Source organism: Adiantum capillus-veneris, chromosome 19 (genome assembly GCF_014529385.1).
Source record: "Adiantum capillus-veneris isolate H3 chromosome 19, ASM1452938v2, whole genome shotgun sequence".
Lineage (NCBI taxonomy): Eukaryota > Viridiplantae > Streptophyta > Polypodiopsida > Polypodiales > Pteridaceae > Adiantum > Adiantum capillus-veneris.
The window spans coordinates 113,441,873-113,461,523 of record NC_140949.1 but is presented as its reverse complement, the minus strand read 5'-3'; positions in this window follow the sequence as shown (position 1 = coordinate 113,461,523).

The following is a 19,651-nucleotide window of genomic DNA, read 5'->3' as shown; positions in this document are numbered from 1 at the left end:
ATTTAGTCAAAGTCAATGATCCGCTTTGGATTAAAGACATGAAATCAACACAAAAAGACAAACACATGGGATGGATAGCATCACAATGGAGCTTAAAGGAACAGGAGTACTATAGAGGTAACAAATAGATATGGATGCCAAAACCACAGGTTAGGGTATATGAAGTAACGACAAGACCCTCCCAAGAAAGAAGGCCCACAAGGGATCAACTTCGACAATATCCTAGGATACCTAAGAAATAGGTATACAACAGAACAACATCGAAAGATGCTAAAGTTAACCACAACTCTCAAGAGGATACAGAAAAAAGACGGATCTCAAGGAATCTTCCTCTTGGACAAGGATTTTACGTAGGGTATACAAAGATTTGGCTACCAATCAACCACAAGCCAGCTGTAACTACAACAGAACTGCATGAAGATCTCAAGAACTTGACAAGACCTAGAGCAAGACAAAGTCAACAAAGGAGTTACAAAGGTCCTCAAAAGATTTGGATTTCTAAGTCTTCCAATAAACCGAGTCAAAATCCAAATGTCGACAGTGAATAGAGGCCTACAACAACATCAAAGACTCCTATCAACATGCCTAATTGGAGAATCAAACAAATAATGGAGTCTTCACAATCAAAGAAGGACCACCCAACCAATGCAAATGTAGATTTGAAGAAGATAAAGCAGGTATGGCAAAAGAAACCTTCAATGCCAACTTGGTCCTTCACTAATCCTCTTTTTGAGGATTCAAGCTTACTTTTTCCTGAAGAAATGTTTGTAGAGTAAGCACAAGAATGTAAAAAGTCAAGTCACCAGGGTGCAAAACACTCTTTGGCACAGTCAAAGTCGGGCTGCTAAACCATAAAATGAGCAAAGCATTAGTCCCAAAGCTTCAAGTCATATTAAACTTTGTGTTAAGAGTCGTAGTTATTAGGCTTATCCTCAAGCTAGAAGAGTTGAGCATATCTAAATTGTGTCACTCATGCTAGATGAGATGATCATAAGAGTCAACACCTATTAGCTTACAATTGGTAGAGTGTCGTAGAGTCCAACACTCACGCACAGTGCACGGTAAGATGAGAGCATATATCCTCGTCAACAAAAACCATTCTTAAAGGGGTGCCAACTTGCAAAGCCATGTCATATGCTTCATATGCTTTTATAGCTACACTATCTTTCTGAAGAACCCCTCAAGATCCTTCTTGCACATCATATTGTTTCCCATGCATTTTTGTGTATGCATAAGTAGGATGTCCCACCATTGGATATATGCATTAGACACTCTTTTTTTCTTCCACCTATGCACCTTGAGTGGACTACAACAGGCAAACAAATGTTCCATCATGCTTCCCTTTCATATTTGATGCCTTTTTAATTCCATGTCTATTAGCAAATAATCCCTTGAGTACTTTATTAATATTTCCAATGCTAATAAGTACCCCAGTAATGCGCGTATCCCAACGACACTTTTTTTCCACTGGGTTTTTTCCCTTTGGTCATCCAGGTATTAGACCCTAATTTATAATCTCATCATTCTCCTTCTCTTGTACATACATTTCATTAATAAACAGTAGCCTCATCATTATGCTATTACAACGGACAAATTCAACGACAAATGAAGACAATCAACCCATCAACAACCAATCAAAAACCTTCCACAGCCTCCACGGACATTTTTCAATAGTCCCCAAGGACGGGTACTAAAATTGGAAGGGGGGAATGTTAACCGAGTCAACGTCAGTTAACAAAAGATGTTAAAGACCAAAGACGTACGGATGCACATCAAGGATGAATACAAAGAAGGAGTAAAGATTGGAGTTACACATTTTTCACGTTTTCCCAAAATGGTCACATATTGTAAATTCCCAATTTATTTCAGTCTATTGTAATATTTTAATGTGTTACAAGCTCAATGGGAGTTCCAAGCTGTAAAGAACAGGTCAGTTAGTGTGCCTAGGTTACAGATTCAATAAGTGGTGGAGCCCTAAAGGCCTTGGGCGCCCGAACATTGCATATTTTTACCCTACGTATATAAGGTCGTGTGTAAAAGAAATTAGGGTTCTCAAGCTCATTTGTTGAGAGCACTCTTTGGTGAGAGCTCTTGAGGTGTGTGTCTATGGAGTCATTGAGCTTTTCCTTGCTCATGTGACTTGTGTTGGGGTATAAAGCCCAATGTGGTCGCCCAGGTACGTGGGCGGGCCGCCAGGTATGTACACATATTCTTTTGTAAAAACCTAATAAGAACTCACTATGCTCTACACATTACAGTAGAGCGAGTTCACCATATCGTCATGCTCTTCTTCTCACACTCTCTTTCGCGTCACACTTTCGCTCGTACTCCTTCAACTGGTATCAGAGCTCAGATCGAGGCTCGGGGCAGCATTTGCAGGTAGCCAGAGTCACCTGCTCTGATTGGAGTGAGAATCGACAGGCGAAGACACGGCCCCAAATCTTGTGGGTGAGATCGAAGGGCTTGGTGTTCTCAGAATTTCATTCTGAGGTCATCTCGGCCACCGTTCGGCTTCGACAAAGTTCTGCGCATGCCATTTTCGACTACGTGGTCTCAGCGGGTGCAGATCCGACTCTGCAAATTTGGGGTTTTGGCCTACGACTGCAGGTGCTGAGGATATCGGCACTCCCAGAGTGTTGATTTGTGGTTGTCTACACATCGAAGGACGGCTCACAGTTCTTGGAGGCGTGTCACATACGACACGGGCGCATCTACACACAGACTGTAGGCGACATTCACTAGTTCATCAGGTAGCTTGTGTTTGCTGCTTGATATTCCAGATTTCATCCTGACATTGCAAGTACTTCCACATGGGATGTATTGTCAGAGATGATGTATGTACGTTGAGGGTTTGTTGGCTGTGAGTCACGCAGCAAACAACTGTCGCAGCGGTTACAGCATATAGTGGGAAATTTGTGGATGTATGACTTTGTGGGAAGTCTATGTACTGTCAGATTTACTGCAGCCTTTGTTGAGGGTCGAGTGAGGTTTTATTGAGCTGGGGGATTCTCGAATGTTGAGATCCTTTCAGTGATACAGGTCTTGGAGCGATCCCTCAAGCACCCTTAGATAGGCAGCTAGGATGTATTGACTGTGAGTTAGACAGTTGGGATTGCATCTTTGCTTTACTGCCGTTGAGGCATTGTCGCAGTCTATGCTTACAGGACATTGAGAGACAGTACAGGTGCATGACAGGTTTACCCACAGCTTACAGTGTTAGAGAGACAGTGGTTTTCTGAGCTGTTTTTTGGTCTGTTTTTTTAGTACACCATAGCCATTTTACAAAGGAGACTCTGCCAAAATTTATGCAAAATCTGAAGCTTTCTTAGTTCATTTGACAGGTTGATATTGGTTCAAAGGTCAGTTTATAGGGGAAACTCTGCCAAATTTTTCCCAGGAAAGTAAACTACTGTGAAGCGTAGCTATGGCTGGATCACAGGACACTGCTCTTTACAATATTAAGAAGCTAGATGGAACCAATTTCCCATTGTGGAAGAAGCAAATTTGGCACGTGTTGGTACAAAAGAAGCAGATAAAACCTATAAAGCTCAAGGGGATAAAACCAGAAGATATAGACGAAGATGAATGGAGTGAAATGGATGAATTGGCACTTTCTACCATTATGCTGACTTTGGCAGAAAGCGTTTACTTCAATGTAGCAACGAGATGTCGGCTTATCAAGCATGGTTAAAGCTGAGTGATCTTTATGAGAAGCAGAGTGCATCTTCACAGGTATACTGGCTTAAGAAGCTTGTTGACTTGAAGATGAAAGAAGGGACACCTATGTCCAATCATCTGAATGAATTCAACACCATCTACAGTCAGTTGTCAGCTCAAGGTGTCAAGTTTGATGAACCTGTTAGAGCTATGTTCCTGTTGATCACATTGCCGGAAAGTTGGGACACTTTTCGCACAGCTTTGAGTAATTCTACACCTCCAGATGGTTTGAACATAGCAGGTGTAGAAGGAAGTCTACTTACTGAAGAAACCAATAGAAAGACAATGGACAAAGGCAAAGGAACAGCCTTAGTTGTCAGAGGAAGGACCAAAGAAAAGTACAAAGGTGGAAAGAGGAATCAGTCTCGTAGCAAGTCCCGCAGTGCTAAAGGCAAGAATGACATAGAATGCTACCATTGTGGCAAGAAGGGTCACATGAAAAGAGACTGCAGAGAATGGAAAGCAGAAAAAGGCAAAGAGAAAGCTGAAGACCATGGTGAGAAGAACAAGTCCTTAGTGAAGATTCAAGAAATAAATGTGACAAACACTCTTGCAGAGGATGACAATCTAGTGTCAGGAGACATCTACTTCTTGAAGAATACAATGGACTCAGCTCTTCTTACAGCATCTGATGGAAATGCACTGAGTGACTGGATTATAGACTCAGGGGCATCACTTCATGTGTCTCCAAACAAGGAGTGGTTTACCTCTTATGTGACCACTAAAGATCATGTTCGGCTAGGCAATGGGGAGACATGTGAGATCTTAGGTGTTGGAGATGTTCAATTGAAGTTTCAGAATGGCTCTTCTTTCAGGCTGAAGAATGTGAGACATGTTCCCGCAATTACAAAGAGGTTGATCAGCATAGGTTTACTTGATGATGTTGGCTACGTCACCACTTTTGGACAAAAGATGTGGAAGATATCCAAGGGTTCTATGACAGTAGCACATGGAGTAAAGTCTGAAGGACTTTACATGATTTATGTATCAAATGTCTCTAACAATGTAATCAATGTAACCGAGCAGCCGAACGTTTCTTTTGTGGCATAGCCGGTTAGGACATATGTCCAAGAAGGGAATGGAAATTTTGTCTCGTTTTGGTTATTTGCCTGGCTTTTCATTTAATGATTTTGAATTCTGTGAACATTGTCCGTATGGTAAGCAAACACAGCAGCCACATAAGCATAGAAGTAGTAGAAGAGATACACAATTGGCACTTGTTCATCGTGATTTGTGTGGACCTATGCCTAACCTATCTCTAGGGGGAGCTTCTTACTTTATGACATTTATAGATGATTACTCGAGGAAAGTATGGGTTTACTTTCTCAAGCACAAGGATGAAGCGTTTAGTGTTTTCAAAACGTTTGTGACACTTGTGGAGAATCAGAGTGGCAAGAAGCTTAAATGCTTACGCACTAACAATGGTGGAGAGTATGTTTCAAAGGCCTTTCAGGACTTTTGTGAGTCAAAAGGTATAAAACGTGAACTTACTGCTCCTTACAATCCTCCTCAAAATGGTGTTGCTGAGAGGATGAATAGGACCATACAAGAGAATGTCAGAAGTATGTTGTCTAATGCACAGCTGCCAAATGGGTTTTGGGCTGAAGCTGTATCAACAGCTGTTCATCTTGTAAATAGATCTCCTATCAAGGTTTTGCTGAAGGATTCAGTGCCAGAGATGGTATGGTCAGGCAAAATGCCCTCATACAAGAATTTCAGAGTCTTTGGCTGTGAGGCATATACTCACGTTCCAAAGGAATTTAGGAACAAACTTGAGCCAAAGAGTAGAAAGTGCATCTTTCTAGGCTATGGTAATTCTGGTGAGATAGGGTACAGACTTTGGGATCCCCAATTCAGAAAGGTTGTCCACAGCAATGATGTTCACTTTAATGAATCCAAATATCATTCTAAACCAAAGAGGGTTGAGGAGATTAGAAGAGTTGTCTTCCAAGAAGATGGACCTGCACGTGCAAGACAAAATGTCAGGGCTCAAGAGGAGCAAGGACGGGATAGATTGGAACCACAAGTTGTGGCTAAGCCTGAGCCACCTATTGTGTGTAGACCTGGACGTATCACACGACCTCCTCATAGGCTTGTTCCATCTATGAACTATGTCATGTTGACTGATTGCAATGAGCCTGCATGCTACAAGGAAGCAGAGCAAATGAAGGACTCCGGGAATTGGCAATTGGCCATGCAGTCAGAGATGACAGCTCTGCATAAAAACCAGACATGGACGCTAGTTAAATTACCACAGGGAAAAAAGGCTCTACCTTGTAAATGGGTTTACAGGTATAAGATCACCGCTCATGATAGTCAGCCAAAGTACAAAGCAAGGCTTGTTGCCAAGGGCTTTAAGCAAGAACAAGGCATTGACTTTGATGAAGTCTTCTCTCCGGTGGTCAAGATGACTACATTGAGATGCTTTCTTGCATTGGTTGCCATATTAGATTTGGTGTTGCACCAAATGGATGTCAAGACAGTGTTCTTGCATGGTGATTTAGATGTGGAAATTTACATGCAGCAGCCAGAGGATTTGTTGAGAAAGGCAAGGAAGATTTGCTATGCCAGTTGTTAAAGAGTCTTTATGGCTTAAAACAATCACCGAGGGCATGGTACCATAAGTTCCACAAGTTTATGCTTTCTCAAGGCTACAAACATAGTGAGTTCGATCACTGTCTATATACAAAGAAGGCTAAGGATGGCAGTTGGTTGATCCTTATTTTGTATGTGGATGACATGCTGATTACTGGCAAGCACTTGGAAGAAATTTCAGCTTTGAAGTCAAAGATGGAAAAATCGTTTGACATGAAAGACATGGGTGAGGCAAGTCATATACTTGGTATGCGCATTGAGAGAGACAGATCAAAGAAGTTGATTTGGTTATCTCAAACAGAGTATATTGACAAGGTTTTGCAACGTTTCAATATGGAGAAGGGAAAGGCATTGAGTGTTCCATTGCCACCATATGTGAAACTTAGCAAACAAGATTGTCCTGTGTCTGAGGAAGAACAGGCTGAAATGGATAAGATTCCAAATGCGTCTGCGGTGGGTAGTTTAATGTATGCAATGATTGCTACTCGCCCAGACATTGCATTTGCAGTGGGAGTAGTAAGTCGATACATGTCAAACCCAGGCAAGAAACATTGGGAGGCAGTGAAAGGAATATTGAGATACCTGAAAGCTACAAGGAGTATGCGTATATGCTATGGGAGTCAGGAGCTAAGTGTAAAGGGTTTTACAGACTCAGATTATGCAGGTGACTTAGACAACCGACGGTCTACGTCAGGGTATGTCTTTACATTGGCTGGTGGAGCAGTATCATGGCATTCTAGATTACAAGATTGTGTTACTCAATCTACTACAGAGGCTGAATATGTTGTAGCATCAGAGGCATGCAAAGAATCAATTTGGCTTAGTCAACTAGTAACAGATTTGGGAATCAAAGAAGAGATGCATGTGTTATATTGTGATAGTCAAAGTGCTATACAATTGGCTCGCAATCCAGTTTATCACTCAAAGACAAAGCATGTGGATGTGAAGTATCATTTCATCAAGGAAATGCTCGAGGATAAGCAACTTCAGCTTGTCAAAGTTCACACCACAGAAATCCTGCTGATCTACTTACAAAAGGACTTCCCTCAGAGAGCTTTGCGCATTTTCGCAAGCAGTTAGGTGTAGGGTAGTACATCACTTCTCTACATCTCTTGTATATTAGCTTGTATAGTAGCTTCTCTCATACTTAAAGTACCACATTGGACTTCAAGTGGGAGGTTGTTGGGGTATAAAGCCCAATGTGGTCGCCCAGGTAAGTGGGCGGGCCGCCAGGTATGTACACATATTCTTTTGTAAAAACCTAATAAGTGAAGGGGATCGGGGAGCACCACAGACAGAGAGTGAGCGAGAGAAGGAGACACACGACACACACAGATATGGGTGGGGAGACTCAATGAGTGAGCAGCCCCCTATACACTTATGCTATGTATAAGGTATACAAGTCAGTGGGCGCCCAGACTCTGAGCGGTCGGGCAAGGCACAGGCGCCTATACCCCAACAACCTCCCACTTAAAGGCGACTGTGCCTTTAAGCAAGAGAACCTAGTCTAAAGACTACAAAAGGTGAGAGAAAACCGCTCTCAACCGATGCCCACTGGCTGGCTGTGATCGTGTGCATCCGGTTGTCCTGCTCTCGTGTAAATCCATACACCACCAGACATACCGCACACGTACTGCAAGTATGTACGCAATACCTGCATATCTCCCTCGTGCACTATGCCATCATCAGTCAACAAACGACTGACAACCCCAACTGCAAATACTCCCACTGCAGCTGCGATATCCGGTCTCAAGATCAACATCTCATACATGAGACCACCGAATGCCGATGCAATGCTAGCGGGCCCTGCTAGCTCTACGGAGCATGCATCAACATATATATCCCTGGCAATAGGCATCTCTGACTGACAAGGCGTGTCAGCCACATGCATCTCCTGACTGTCCACAAAAGACGCATCAACCTGTCGTGCAACCTCATAGCACACCAGCTGCTCTAGGTGTCTGCTGGAAGACATATCCTGCACAACTATATCCCCATGCTCACTGTCGAGCATAGAAAGGAATGACTGCATAATTGCTGACATCTCAGTCTCCTCTACAATCATCCACTGCAAACATGACCACTCAATCTGCTGTGACTCACTAGAGCTCTCATGCTCTAACTCCATATGCATAGACTCTTGCACAACGTCCTCCTGTCGTGACTCACTAGAGCAAGACCGCTCTACCTGTCTATCCTGCATAGAAGTATCTCGCACAACTGACTCTCTGCTTTGCTCAGCCACTAGCAAAGCATGCATGTCTGACTCTGTCACCTCTCTGTGTGACTGCTCAAGTCGTGCCCCAACTGTGTGCACAACGAGCTCACTACTCTGCACTCCATGCAAAGCACCCTGCAACCCATGAGCAAAAGAGACTCGCCTGCTCTCTCGCTCTCTACCTGGCTTCATGATCACAAAGACAACACCGTCTCTCTCGTGATCCACATGCAATGGGTAACCTGTACCACTCCTGGCACCTCTCGCAATCACTAGCGAACCCAAATGCAACGCAAAAGATCGCTCAAGAAGCAATACCCGACATCCACTATACCGTAACTGTCTGACTGAGATCAAATCCCGTCTCAGATCTGGCACATAACGCACATGACGCAGGGTAAATCTCATACCAATGGGCAAGGACAAACATACGTCTCCTGCACCCTCAATGTAATACACAACACCATCAGCCATGTGCACACAACCAAGTCTCCCACTAGAAAACGTGCTAAACCACTCACGATGCGACGTGACATGGAAAGTAGCATTTGAATCTAGTAACCAATGTGAAGACAATGTGCAATCCGATATGCAATCCGTAGACATAAGATCGTCTGAAGACAAGCTAGATGTAAATGTGACATCGCCGTCACAATCATACTCAGTAACCACCGTACTGATCTCACTAGCATCTGTCATGCCCAAATTTGCATCACGCATCTGTCGCCTCCGTTGTCTCAAACGCCTGAAACATCGACGCCTAATGTGCCCTCTATGTCCACAATGCCAACATGTCAAGTCTCTATGCCGTCGAGACTTGCGTGTGGGATCAATCTCTCCCATGGACATAGAAGTGGGACTAGACTCCCCTGTAGACATGGATGTCACGTACATAGCATGTAAACTCTGCCATAAAGCATGAGTTGTAGTCTCTCTCGAGACCTGCCAGTCAACACACTCAACCAGATGCAAACGAATCGTAGACATGGCTAACTCATCAAGATCCTGCCAATCATCATCACGCATAGAATTGGGCTTCGCCGATAAACCACGCAATGGTTTATCCTGCCCCAAATCCGCCAATGCAACAAGCATATACTCCTTCCAAGCAACAAAATCTGCACCATCAAACTGTGTCAGACCATAACGCTAGAAGTCAAATGAAAAATCAGCCATAATGCTCGCAAAAGAGCAACCAACAATGAGTAGCAAATGTCAACCAAATAAGCCCTAAACTGGCTCGAATTGCATCAACAAAAGTCTGCAAATATGGCTGTAAAATATGGTTGCAAATCAGCCCCAAAATTCAGCTCTTAAACAACTGCATAAACAAGTCACAAATGTGTCCCAAATCAGCCTACAACTGAGCCATACATGGACACCTACAAAGAGGAAACAATGGCTGAAAATTCAGCACCCAAATAAGCCCTCAAACCTGCCTGTAAACTTGTAAACCTGTAGCTGAAACCTGCGAAAAAACCTCAAGCCATTAGTGCTTGAATCCGGCTACCTAGCTCGTAGCCACACAAGCATACATCACAATACTCACTCCTGTGAGTGTGCCAAGATAACTGTATGCCTGTCAAACCGTGAACGAATCACCAAGCCCACACTGTGCGGTATCGATGCATACACACGCACAAATCTCTCACCTACAGAGAACACCGCACGCAAATGCTGAGCGCAACCCGCAATCTCTACCTAGATCGCATAAATGATGCGCATAAAACTCCTGGGAAAATTTCGCCAGAGTTTCGTCAGTAAAACGGCCACAAAACCAGTAACCAAACTGACTCACACTCAAAACCATGAGCAACCAAAGCGCATCAAACCGCACTCCAAATGCATGCACCAATCTCCACACTTTGCATACATCATTGCAAACACCCGCAAATCTAGTACACAAATATCTGCTCTACCTGTGACTGCCAAAAAACATGCTCGAGGCATACATTGCCGAGCTCAAAATGCAATCACATTAGTCTCCCTGAGCATCAAACCACATAAGGCATACATCGTATCCTCCCACCTGTGAGGAAACTTGTAGCAAATATCACTCTCACATCTGAGAGCAAACCATGTGTGGAATCCTCGACACACTATAAACAACTGCTGCAGCAAAAAATTCAGCGTTCAGAATTTTAAAATTCTGATATAACGAGCGCGTCCGGAGCGTGCCAAAACCCCAAGGTAGACTCCTGGATCGCATGTATCCGAGTCCGGGTGTGAAAGCTATGCCAAAAACCTCCGTTTCGACCCAAAAACGCAGCATAAACTGCCAAAAGAGGGCTGAAAAATGCAGCTCCTCAACCGTAGCTCGAATGAGGTTTCTGATGGCTCGAATGGCTTCGAAAGGGGGGCAAAACGGTAGGACACTGAGGACACCTGGTGGAATCGCTCTCGAAAAGCTGAATTTGCCGATGCCGAAGTCGAAACCCTGTTTGCACTCTTGAAAGTGCGTGCGCGCGGACACGATTTCGAGAATGAAACTGGCTCTCCACTGTCGTCGTGACTGTGCACACACGCGCTCCCTCCGCACCTACGCTCTGATACCAATTGAAGGGGATCGGGGAGCACCACAGACAGAGAGTGAGTGAGAGAAGGAGACACACGACACACACATATATGGGTGGGGAGACTCAATGAGTGAGCAGCCCCCTATACACTTATGCTATGTATAAGGTATACAAGTCAATGGGCGCCCAGACTCTGGGCGGTCGGGCAAGGCACAGGCGCCTATACCCCAACAATAAGAACTCACTATGCTCTACACATTACAATAGAGCAAGTTCACCATATCGTCGTGCTCTTCTTCTCGCACTCTCTCGCGTCGCACTTTCGCTCGTACTCCTTCAACTTGGTTAACACTAATCAATGATTAATTCTCTTTCACTATGCCTCTCTCATCTTTTTGTGATGGCCTATGATGCTTTAATTAGCCAGATCGTAACTAATTAGTGGTTAATCCCTCTCTAATCTTGTGTGATTGCCCTCTCTTGCTTGTGTGTGCATGTAGGTTTGATAGGAGTGTGGTGCTCAGTAGATCTATGTGTGTGCGCTTGCGATTAGTGTGTTGCGTGATAGGATTAGTGTTGTGTACGTTTTGCAATCGTTAGTGTGTGTGATTGGGTTGATTGGAGGTGAAGGGAAGTGGATGTGGAGATTGCCCATCATTGTGGCTTAGCTCCTCCATAAGCCGAGAATCTCACCTTGTAGATTCAACCATTTGTGCTGCCATGATTAACTCACTAATCGTGTGGGTGTTTCCATGCCCTAGCCGGGTAGCTCATCCCTCCGGATTGATAATTTTGTTGGTCATTGGAGCTATGCAACGATGGAACTCCCAACAATGATTTTTTCACATATTTCAACAATCCTTCAAGAGGGCGCATCCAAGCAAACCTATCAAGTTTTGTGCATGAAGCAAAGTGCCAAATTTTAGATAGCCAAAAGATGCATGCTAAAACTGCTGCATCAAAAGCAACCTTTGACTCAAAAACTACACATGGTGAATCTTTCACATATTTCTTGAAATAATTGATCTTATACAACACGTGAAACAAAGTGACAAATGCCACAATTGTATCACCAAAATTGAGAACATACACAATACATATATCATTCACAAACTTGACTAGAAGATTAAGTTGTGCAAGTATAGAGATAGAAAAATGATTCTTCTTAATCGGGCAGGTATATACAAAGCTTTCAAAATTTTGAAATAGCTACCACCTATAACAATAATGAAAGACCATCAAGAAATTTGTGTGTTTTTCTCCACCCAACCTATCTCCTTTTATAGACTTCTAGCCTATCTTTAGGAATCCCTTGAATGTCGCATACTTAGACTAGGGTCCTGCGTTCCTAGTCCTACCATTGCCCTGATAGTACTCCCCCCTTGGAGAAGCATTTTTGTGCTCGAAAACAAAAGTGAACTTAAGAGCGTTAATGTTTTTCCAAGAAGCCCCTTCCTTAGATTTATCTTTACCCTTGACCTATACTATGATAGTCAAGAATAGATTTCCCTCCCCTATGTGCGAAGCATATTTTTTGGTTATTACATGTGAGCTACTGAATTAATATTGTAATTCTATTTGGAGATTTTTGTGATTTAATACGGTGGATTGTGTCTTCTTGTCCCTCCCCTCTTATCTTGTTGGAGTCGAGGATATCAATGAGCAACTTATTTCTACAGGTGAAGTCATTTTAGACAATTCCCTTGTGCAAACTATTCTTGATGCCTTGCCAGATTCTTACCAGACTTTTTCTAGTAAATCTTGAAGTTGTCAAGTTTGATGCATTATGCACATTGCTGTTGGAAGAGTCGCTTTCCAAAAGAAAATGGACTAGACAGCATGCAGTTGAACATGTCTTTATTGTTGCTCAAAGAAAAGGTGGTACCAGTATTGCAACCACTTCTCATGGTTCTTCTGCAAGTGGCAAATCAATTGTTCACAATGCTTCTATTGGCAACAATTCGTCTGGAAATTCTGGTGATAAGGGCAAAAAGAAGATGCATTGCCATTATTGTAAAGCTAATAATCACTTGATCAAGCATTGTCCTAAGTTGAAGGCCAAAGAGGCTTAAGAAGAAAGAGGCTAGTTCCACTACTTAATGTTGGTTCCACTACAAATGCAGCTATTGTTGAGTCTTCTGTGAAAGGAGATTGTGATGTTGATGTTGATGCAGAATGGGATTTTAGTGCAGAGTGCACTTATAATCGTGTTTTCCATGATGCATGCATGTCAGTTGCTGCAGATTCACATGTGTGGTATTTTGACAATGGTGCTATAAATCACATTACCTCACATCATGATTTGTTCACCTCTCTTGAGTCTGTCCCTCATGGGAATTCAGTTACGTGTGCCAACAATGCCTCTTATTCGGTTTAGGGAGTTGGAAAGATTGTGCTTACTGCTGCAAATGGCAGTTCTTTCACACTTGTTGATGCACTTTATGTACATGGGATCAAGAAGAATCTTTTGTCTGTATCTGCACTTGCTAGACTTGGACTTGTAGTCAAATTTGTCAATGACAGATGTACAGTACATGATCTCAGTTTTGGTGATGAAATTGTTGCATTTGGCATTTTATGACGTGGGTTGTATAAGCTCACTTTGTATGACAAGTGTGGGTAGAAGTTTGCAAATGCAGTTGTGGGTTCAAAGGCTATTCCAGATGCAAAACTTTGGCATGCACGTTTTGGTCATTTAAATTTTGTCAGTTTGCTGCATTTGCAAAAAGCTGACATGGTTGCTTCTTTGCCGCCTTTTGAAGCACCTGTCAAACATGTCTATGAAGGTTAAGATGCAGCATTCTAACTTTCCAAATGATGGTTCAGTTAGGGCCATATGCAGGTTGCAGCTTGTACATAGTGATGTTTGTGGGCCCATGCAAACTCCATCCTTGGGCAATTACCTTTACTTTGTGACTTTTATTGATGATTACTCTAGGCATGCATGGGTATATCCACTTAAAGCGAAGTCTAAAGTATTTATGTGCTTTAAACAAATTTTGGCTATGGCTAAAAATGTCTCGAAATGTACTATGGGCACCCTCCGTTCCGATTGAGGGGGGGAGTATATGTCTCATGAATTTAATGCATTTCTGGCTAGTGGTGGGATAAAACACCAACGTACAGTTCTTTATACGCCTCAACAAAATGGTGTTGCCGAGAGGAAAAACAGGTCACTTACGAAAATGGCACGATGTATGGTCAAAAGTCAAGCTTTGCCGCATTCGTTTTGGCTTGAGGCCATCATGTGTGCCACTTATGTATTTAACAGGTGTCTTACAAAAGCTTTGCAGTCTATGAATCCATATGAAGCATGGCATGATAGAAAGCCTTCTATTGAGCACATGCATGTTTTTGGTTGTTTGGCATATGCTTTGGTACCACAAACACAATGCAGAAAATTGGATGATAAGGCTGTCAAATGTATTTTTGTTGGTTATAGTGTTGAAAGCAAAGGTTACAAGTTGTATCATCCACAAACAAAGTGTATTCTGGTTTCAAGGGATGTTGTGTTTGTGGAAGATTCTATTCAACCCTTGCTGTCATGTACCAAAGATGGTAATGTAAGCACATAGGACATTTATGACACTTTGTTGCCTCTTTTCAGTGGTGGAGTAAATTCCAGTGAGGCAAATGTACAACCTATGGGGGTTTCTGAAAATGTTACAGATCATCCTATTACTGATGCAGATGTACATGATGTACTTGATGAGGAAAGGACTAAAAATGAACAGGCCACATGTATGCCAAAATGGTTGGTGCATACATTGCGTGATAGTAAATTGGATGCACCTTTGTCTAGTCGCACTCGTTCAGGCTCTCACCATGCATCTTATCCATCAGATTGTTATGCTTTGGATGTGTCTAGCTTACATGATGTTGAGGAACCTCTATCTTTTGATACAGCACAGAATTCCAAAAATTGGATGGCTACCATGCAACCAGATTATGATGCACTTACGGAAAATGATACATGGACTTTATGTTATTTGCCTCCAAGCAAAAAGGCCATTGGTACGAAGTGGGTTTACAAGTTGAAACGCAAGCTGGATGGTGAGATTGATCGCTATAAGGTTCGACTTGTTGCAAAGGGTTATGCACAGCAAAAAGGCATAGATTATAAAGAGACTTTTTCTCCCACTTGTCGTATGACTACTGTGCATTTTCTATGTGCATTGGCAGCTCATTTTGTCTATGATGTACATCAATCAGATATTGTTACTGCTTTCTTGAATGGTGACATATTTGAGGAAGTTTATGTAACGAAGCCTCGCGGTTTTGTCAAGAAAGGGCAAGAGGATAAAGTGTGCAAATGTAACAAAGCTTTGTATGGGTTGAAGCAATCTCCTCATGCTTGGTATGAGAACGATGACACTCATTTGGTCAAACGAGGCTTTTGTAATAGTCCAACAGAAAGCACACTATATGTAAAGCATGAGGGTGATGTACTTCTCATTGTGCTCGAGGGGTGCACTATGGAATCATGTTAATGTATAACATGAGTTCGATAGGAGGGGTTTTAAAATGCAAAAAAATTAGGCAATTTGAAAAAAAACATATTAAAATAATGGATTTTTATATTCAAATTTGGGGAATTTTCCTAAAATAAGGGTTCATTTTATTCATTGAAACATGTTAAAAGAGATATTTTTTTAATACCCAACAAACGCACATTATGGGGGGGGGGGGGGGGTATTGAATGGTGAACCCCCCGAGTCATTGTGGTTCTCTACGTGGATGATTTGCTGATCGATGGACCAAATGAAAGACATATTACTGAATTCAAGACTGATTTGAATGCCACTTTCAAGATGAAAGATTTGGGGTTGTTGCATCATTACTTGGGTATACAATTTAAGTAGTGTGATGGTGGTATTGCCTTGTGTCAGAAAAGTTACATAGAGACATTGCTATGTAAGTTTGGACTTGAGGATTGCAAACCTATTGCCACTCCCATGGAAACATGTTTGAAATTGAGTCTTTATGATGTTGGTGATCCTACAAGTGTCACTCTTTACCAAAATGTTGTTGGATGCCTCATTTATGTATGCAACACAAGGCTGGATATTCAATTTGCAGTCTCACAAGTCAGCAGATTTATGCATAGCCCAGGGTCTAAGCATTGACATGCTGTCAAGAGGATTTTTCGCTAGTTGAGTGGCACTTTACATCTTGGCTTGTTTTATCCCAAGGGGGGATCATTGCCGCCAGATTTGCATGCTTTTTCGGACTCAGATTGGGCTGGTTGTTTTGACACACGACTGTCCACAAGCGGTTTTTGTTTCATGCTTGGCAGTTCATGCATATCATGGTTGAGCAAGAAGCAACCTACTGTGGCTGCTTCCAGTTGTGAGGATGAGTACATGGCAATCTGAGTAATGGCATTTCTGGAGACAGGCATACCAATATGTCAACATCTATTAGACTCCAGCAGTGGTTCACTGCTGAACTACTGATGGCCATTCAACATCTAGGTGGGATAGCATAAATTTTACAGACAATATGGCCAATATTGCGGCCTCTAAAAAGAATCTCTCTCTAAACCGTGTGCAAGCGACAGCCAATGCGGCTGCAGTTGAGATTAACAACAACAATATATTGCAACGTTGCTCTTCAGCAGATGCATACGAAGAAGGTAATGTTGGTGGTCTGGATTTGAACGCATAGTAGTTACTGCTTCGGAGCTCCCTGCTTGCGAATAACCACGATTCGATGGCGTCCTATGAGCAAAGGTCCATGTACGCAACAACTATCAGATCAAGTTCAAATGGTTGCAAATGCAGACATCAATTTGGTATCATACATAATGTAGGTTAGTCAGTAAGGAGGCAAGAAGACAAAATTGTTGATCGAAGCAGATTACAACTCACACACACACACACACACACACACACACACACACACACACACACACACACACAGAGAGAGAGAGAGAGAGAGAGAGAGAGAGAGAGAGAGAGAGAGAGGGTAATATTGATCATAGGATATAGAGCATAAAGTTACATCTGCATGTTTTGTGTATGGCAGGGAGGACATATATTCACAACACTGCATGTTCCATTTGCACAAGCACTCTCGAGCTTGACAACATTGCAAGGTCCGTTGTCTGCATCCAATTTTCCATATGCATGCATTTGCTTGGCGCAACACATAAATGCTACGGGGCAGGGCACGGCTTCCATCATACTTTTGTATGGCACCTCTGTATGACGTGCACAATATACTTTGCACTTTTAGTGTGACGTTTCATTGCAAGACGATATGTGTAACTATTCACATTGCTTTTTTGTAGCTTGACTCACATGTCGGCCTATAAATTGGACAATAAAAAAACAGGAGTACAACATTGCAGGTGAGTAAAGAACCTCATTTATTGTTGCAATTCATTCATGCTTTATCTACTTGCTTGTTTTAGAATTTTCCGCATTACTTCCTTTGCTGTGGTTTATTTGGATCTCGTTTCCAGAACTATACACTCAATGTCGATCAACATTTGCACGTGAGTTACATACACAAATTTTTGCATACGATTGCTTGCCAAATGTATGTGATGTATTACAGTAGTGAATACACAAGTACTATGAATGCATGTGGTGTATCATAGTAGTGGATTCACCTTGTGCATCTTTACTTTATCTCTAAATAATTTATACCATACTAGGTGTCCAAATAATTGATGCCATACTATATATGTCCTCGTTTCTCCCGTACTAGGTGTTAGTATTAAGTTCTCAGGACCTAGAAGATTATAGTCCAAGCGTCAATAAGCTAAAGAGCAAAATGTAGCCAACTTGAAACTAGCTTACCGTCCATATGCTAGGTCATGGTTTGAAATCACTGCATTGTATAAATTGGAGCATGCAATGTGACATCTTCACTCGCAATCTAGAAATATATATATGCTACGCGACGGCATACCTCACATATATAGCGATACACAAGGTCGACTGATAAATGAAATAGACACTCCCGTTGCCCTCACTTTTGTATTATTGTTGGGCACTTTGTCATCGGAGCGGCAGCAACAAGGCTTAGCAGCATTGTATCTACAGTCCATTACCAATTCAAGATACCAACCATGAATCAACAATATCCTCTCTCAATTCATGAGACCTAGCGATATTTGGACATAAAAAAGGCATATATTATAATTATAGACGAGCTATCCATGTTAACCCAAACGACTCTTGACCTTATCGTAAGATAAAATATCAATGTAACAAGCAATAAACTGGCAAATCCCTCCAACAACAAATGACGTGTTCTCTTGCTCGGTGATCTTGCCCAACTACCCCCAGTTTGTAGTCACACACGGGAGCTTTGTAACACATGCCAAATCACAAACTTGGTCCATTGGCTACATGCAACTTTGTACAAGATGTCATGTTCTATAAGACATGCAACGGAACCTGAATTGCTTCAATGCTTGACCATTTTTTGTGATAGAAAACCGGTTGTAGATGAGATCAATTGTACCTTCGGTGCATGTATTATAGATGAAGCACACGTGCATGACTACATCAACAATTCTACTATGATAATTTGTACTCACATGTCGGATGTCCAACACTATAACAACCTTGCCTTGAATAAATTGTACAATTAAAATGACATTACAAAACTTGAAATGAAGACAAACGCGGTTACATAAATTTCCTTCATAAGTGGCTCCTAGATCCTACGTTCAATGAGTTGGATTTGATCGCAATTTGCACGCACTGCATGATCACTAAAAATATCGACTTGACAATCGGTGCGGCAAATGGTGAAGTTACATGTATCATTGTCCTCATTCATTGTACTGGGAATAACTACAAAAGAAGAAAGGCAAAACACAAACAGCTATAAAAGAAGAAAGGCAAAACACACTCGAAATCCACCTTCAAAAATGTGAGCCGACGTGTTGCGCTACCAACCATTCAATGAAAAATTTCTTTTTGAACTACTTTCTGTTTGCAAGAATTTACATGTAGCATATATACTAGAAAAACATTCATCTGTAGACATAGTAGTACAACCTCGCTTGGATATAATGTCAAATGTAACCACCCCTATAATCTCTAATAATTGATGCACTAACCTCCCATACTCATTATAGCATTTTTCAAGTGTATATCCCTTTCACACAATGCCACCCTTCCCAAATTAGTCTTGCTCTTGTTCCCTTCAATGCTAGCTATTAAATGTCATTTTGTATATGTCCTGTTATATTCTATAGATGCTATACAGCAAGGCCCACCAAGCAAGACTGGTTTCTCTAATTAGCCTCATAGGCATCGCAAGCATCCCACACGCTTCATTTTATTACCAAAATACCCCTCTAATTTGTAAAAATTCCCATTATACCCCTCAATTTTCAAAAATTCCCAAAATACCCTTGTATCTATTTTCGTTGGATCTTCAAGATTTTCTAATCTTTATTCTTGTTTGACAATTGAGATCGTTTTTTGAGTGCTTAGCATGTAATTTTTTGCAAATTACCTCGCAAGAAAAGGCAATTATGTCTAAAAATAATGAAGGAATTCATCTCCAAAGCCTACATAACCAACTCAAATTTTAGTTTTAGCATCCTGTATGGTAGACAATCACTCTTCTTATGAAAAGC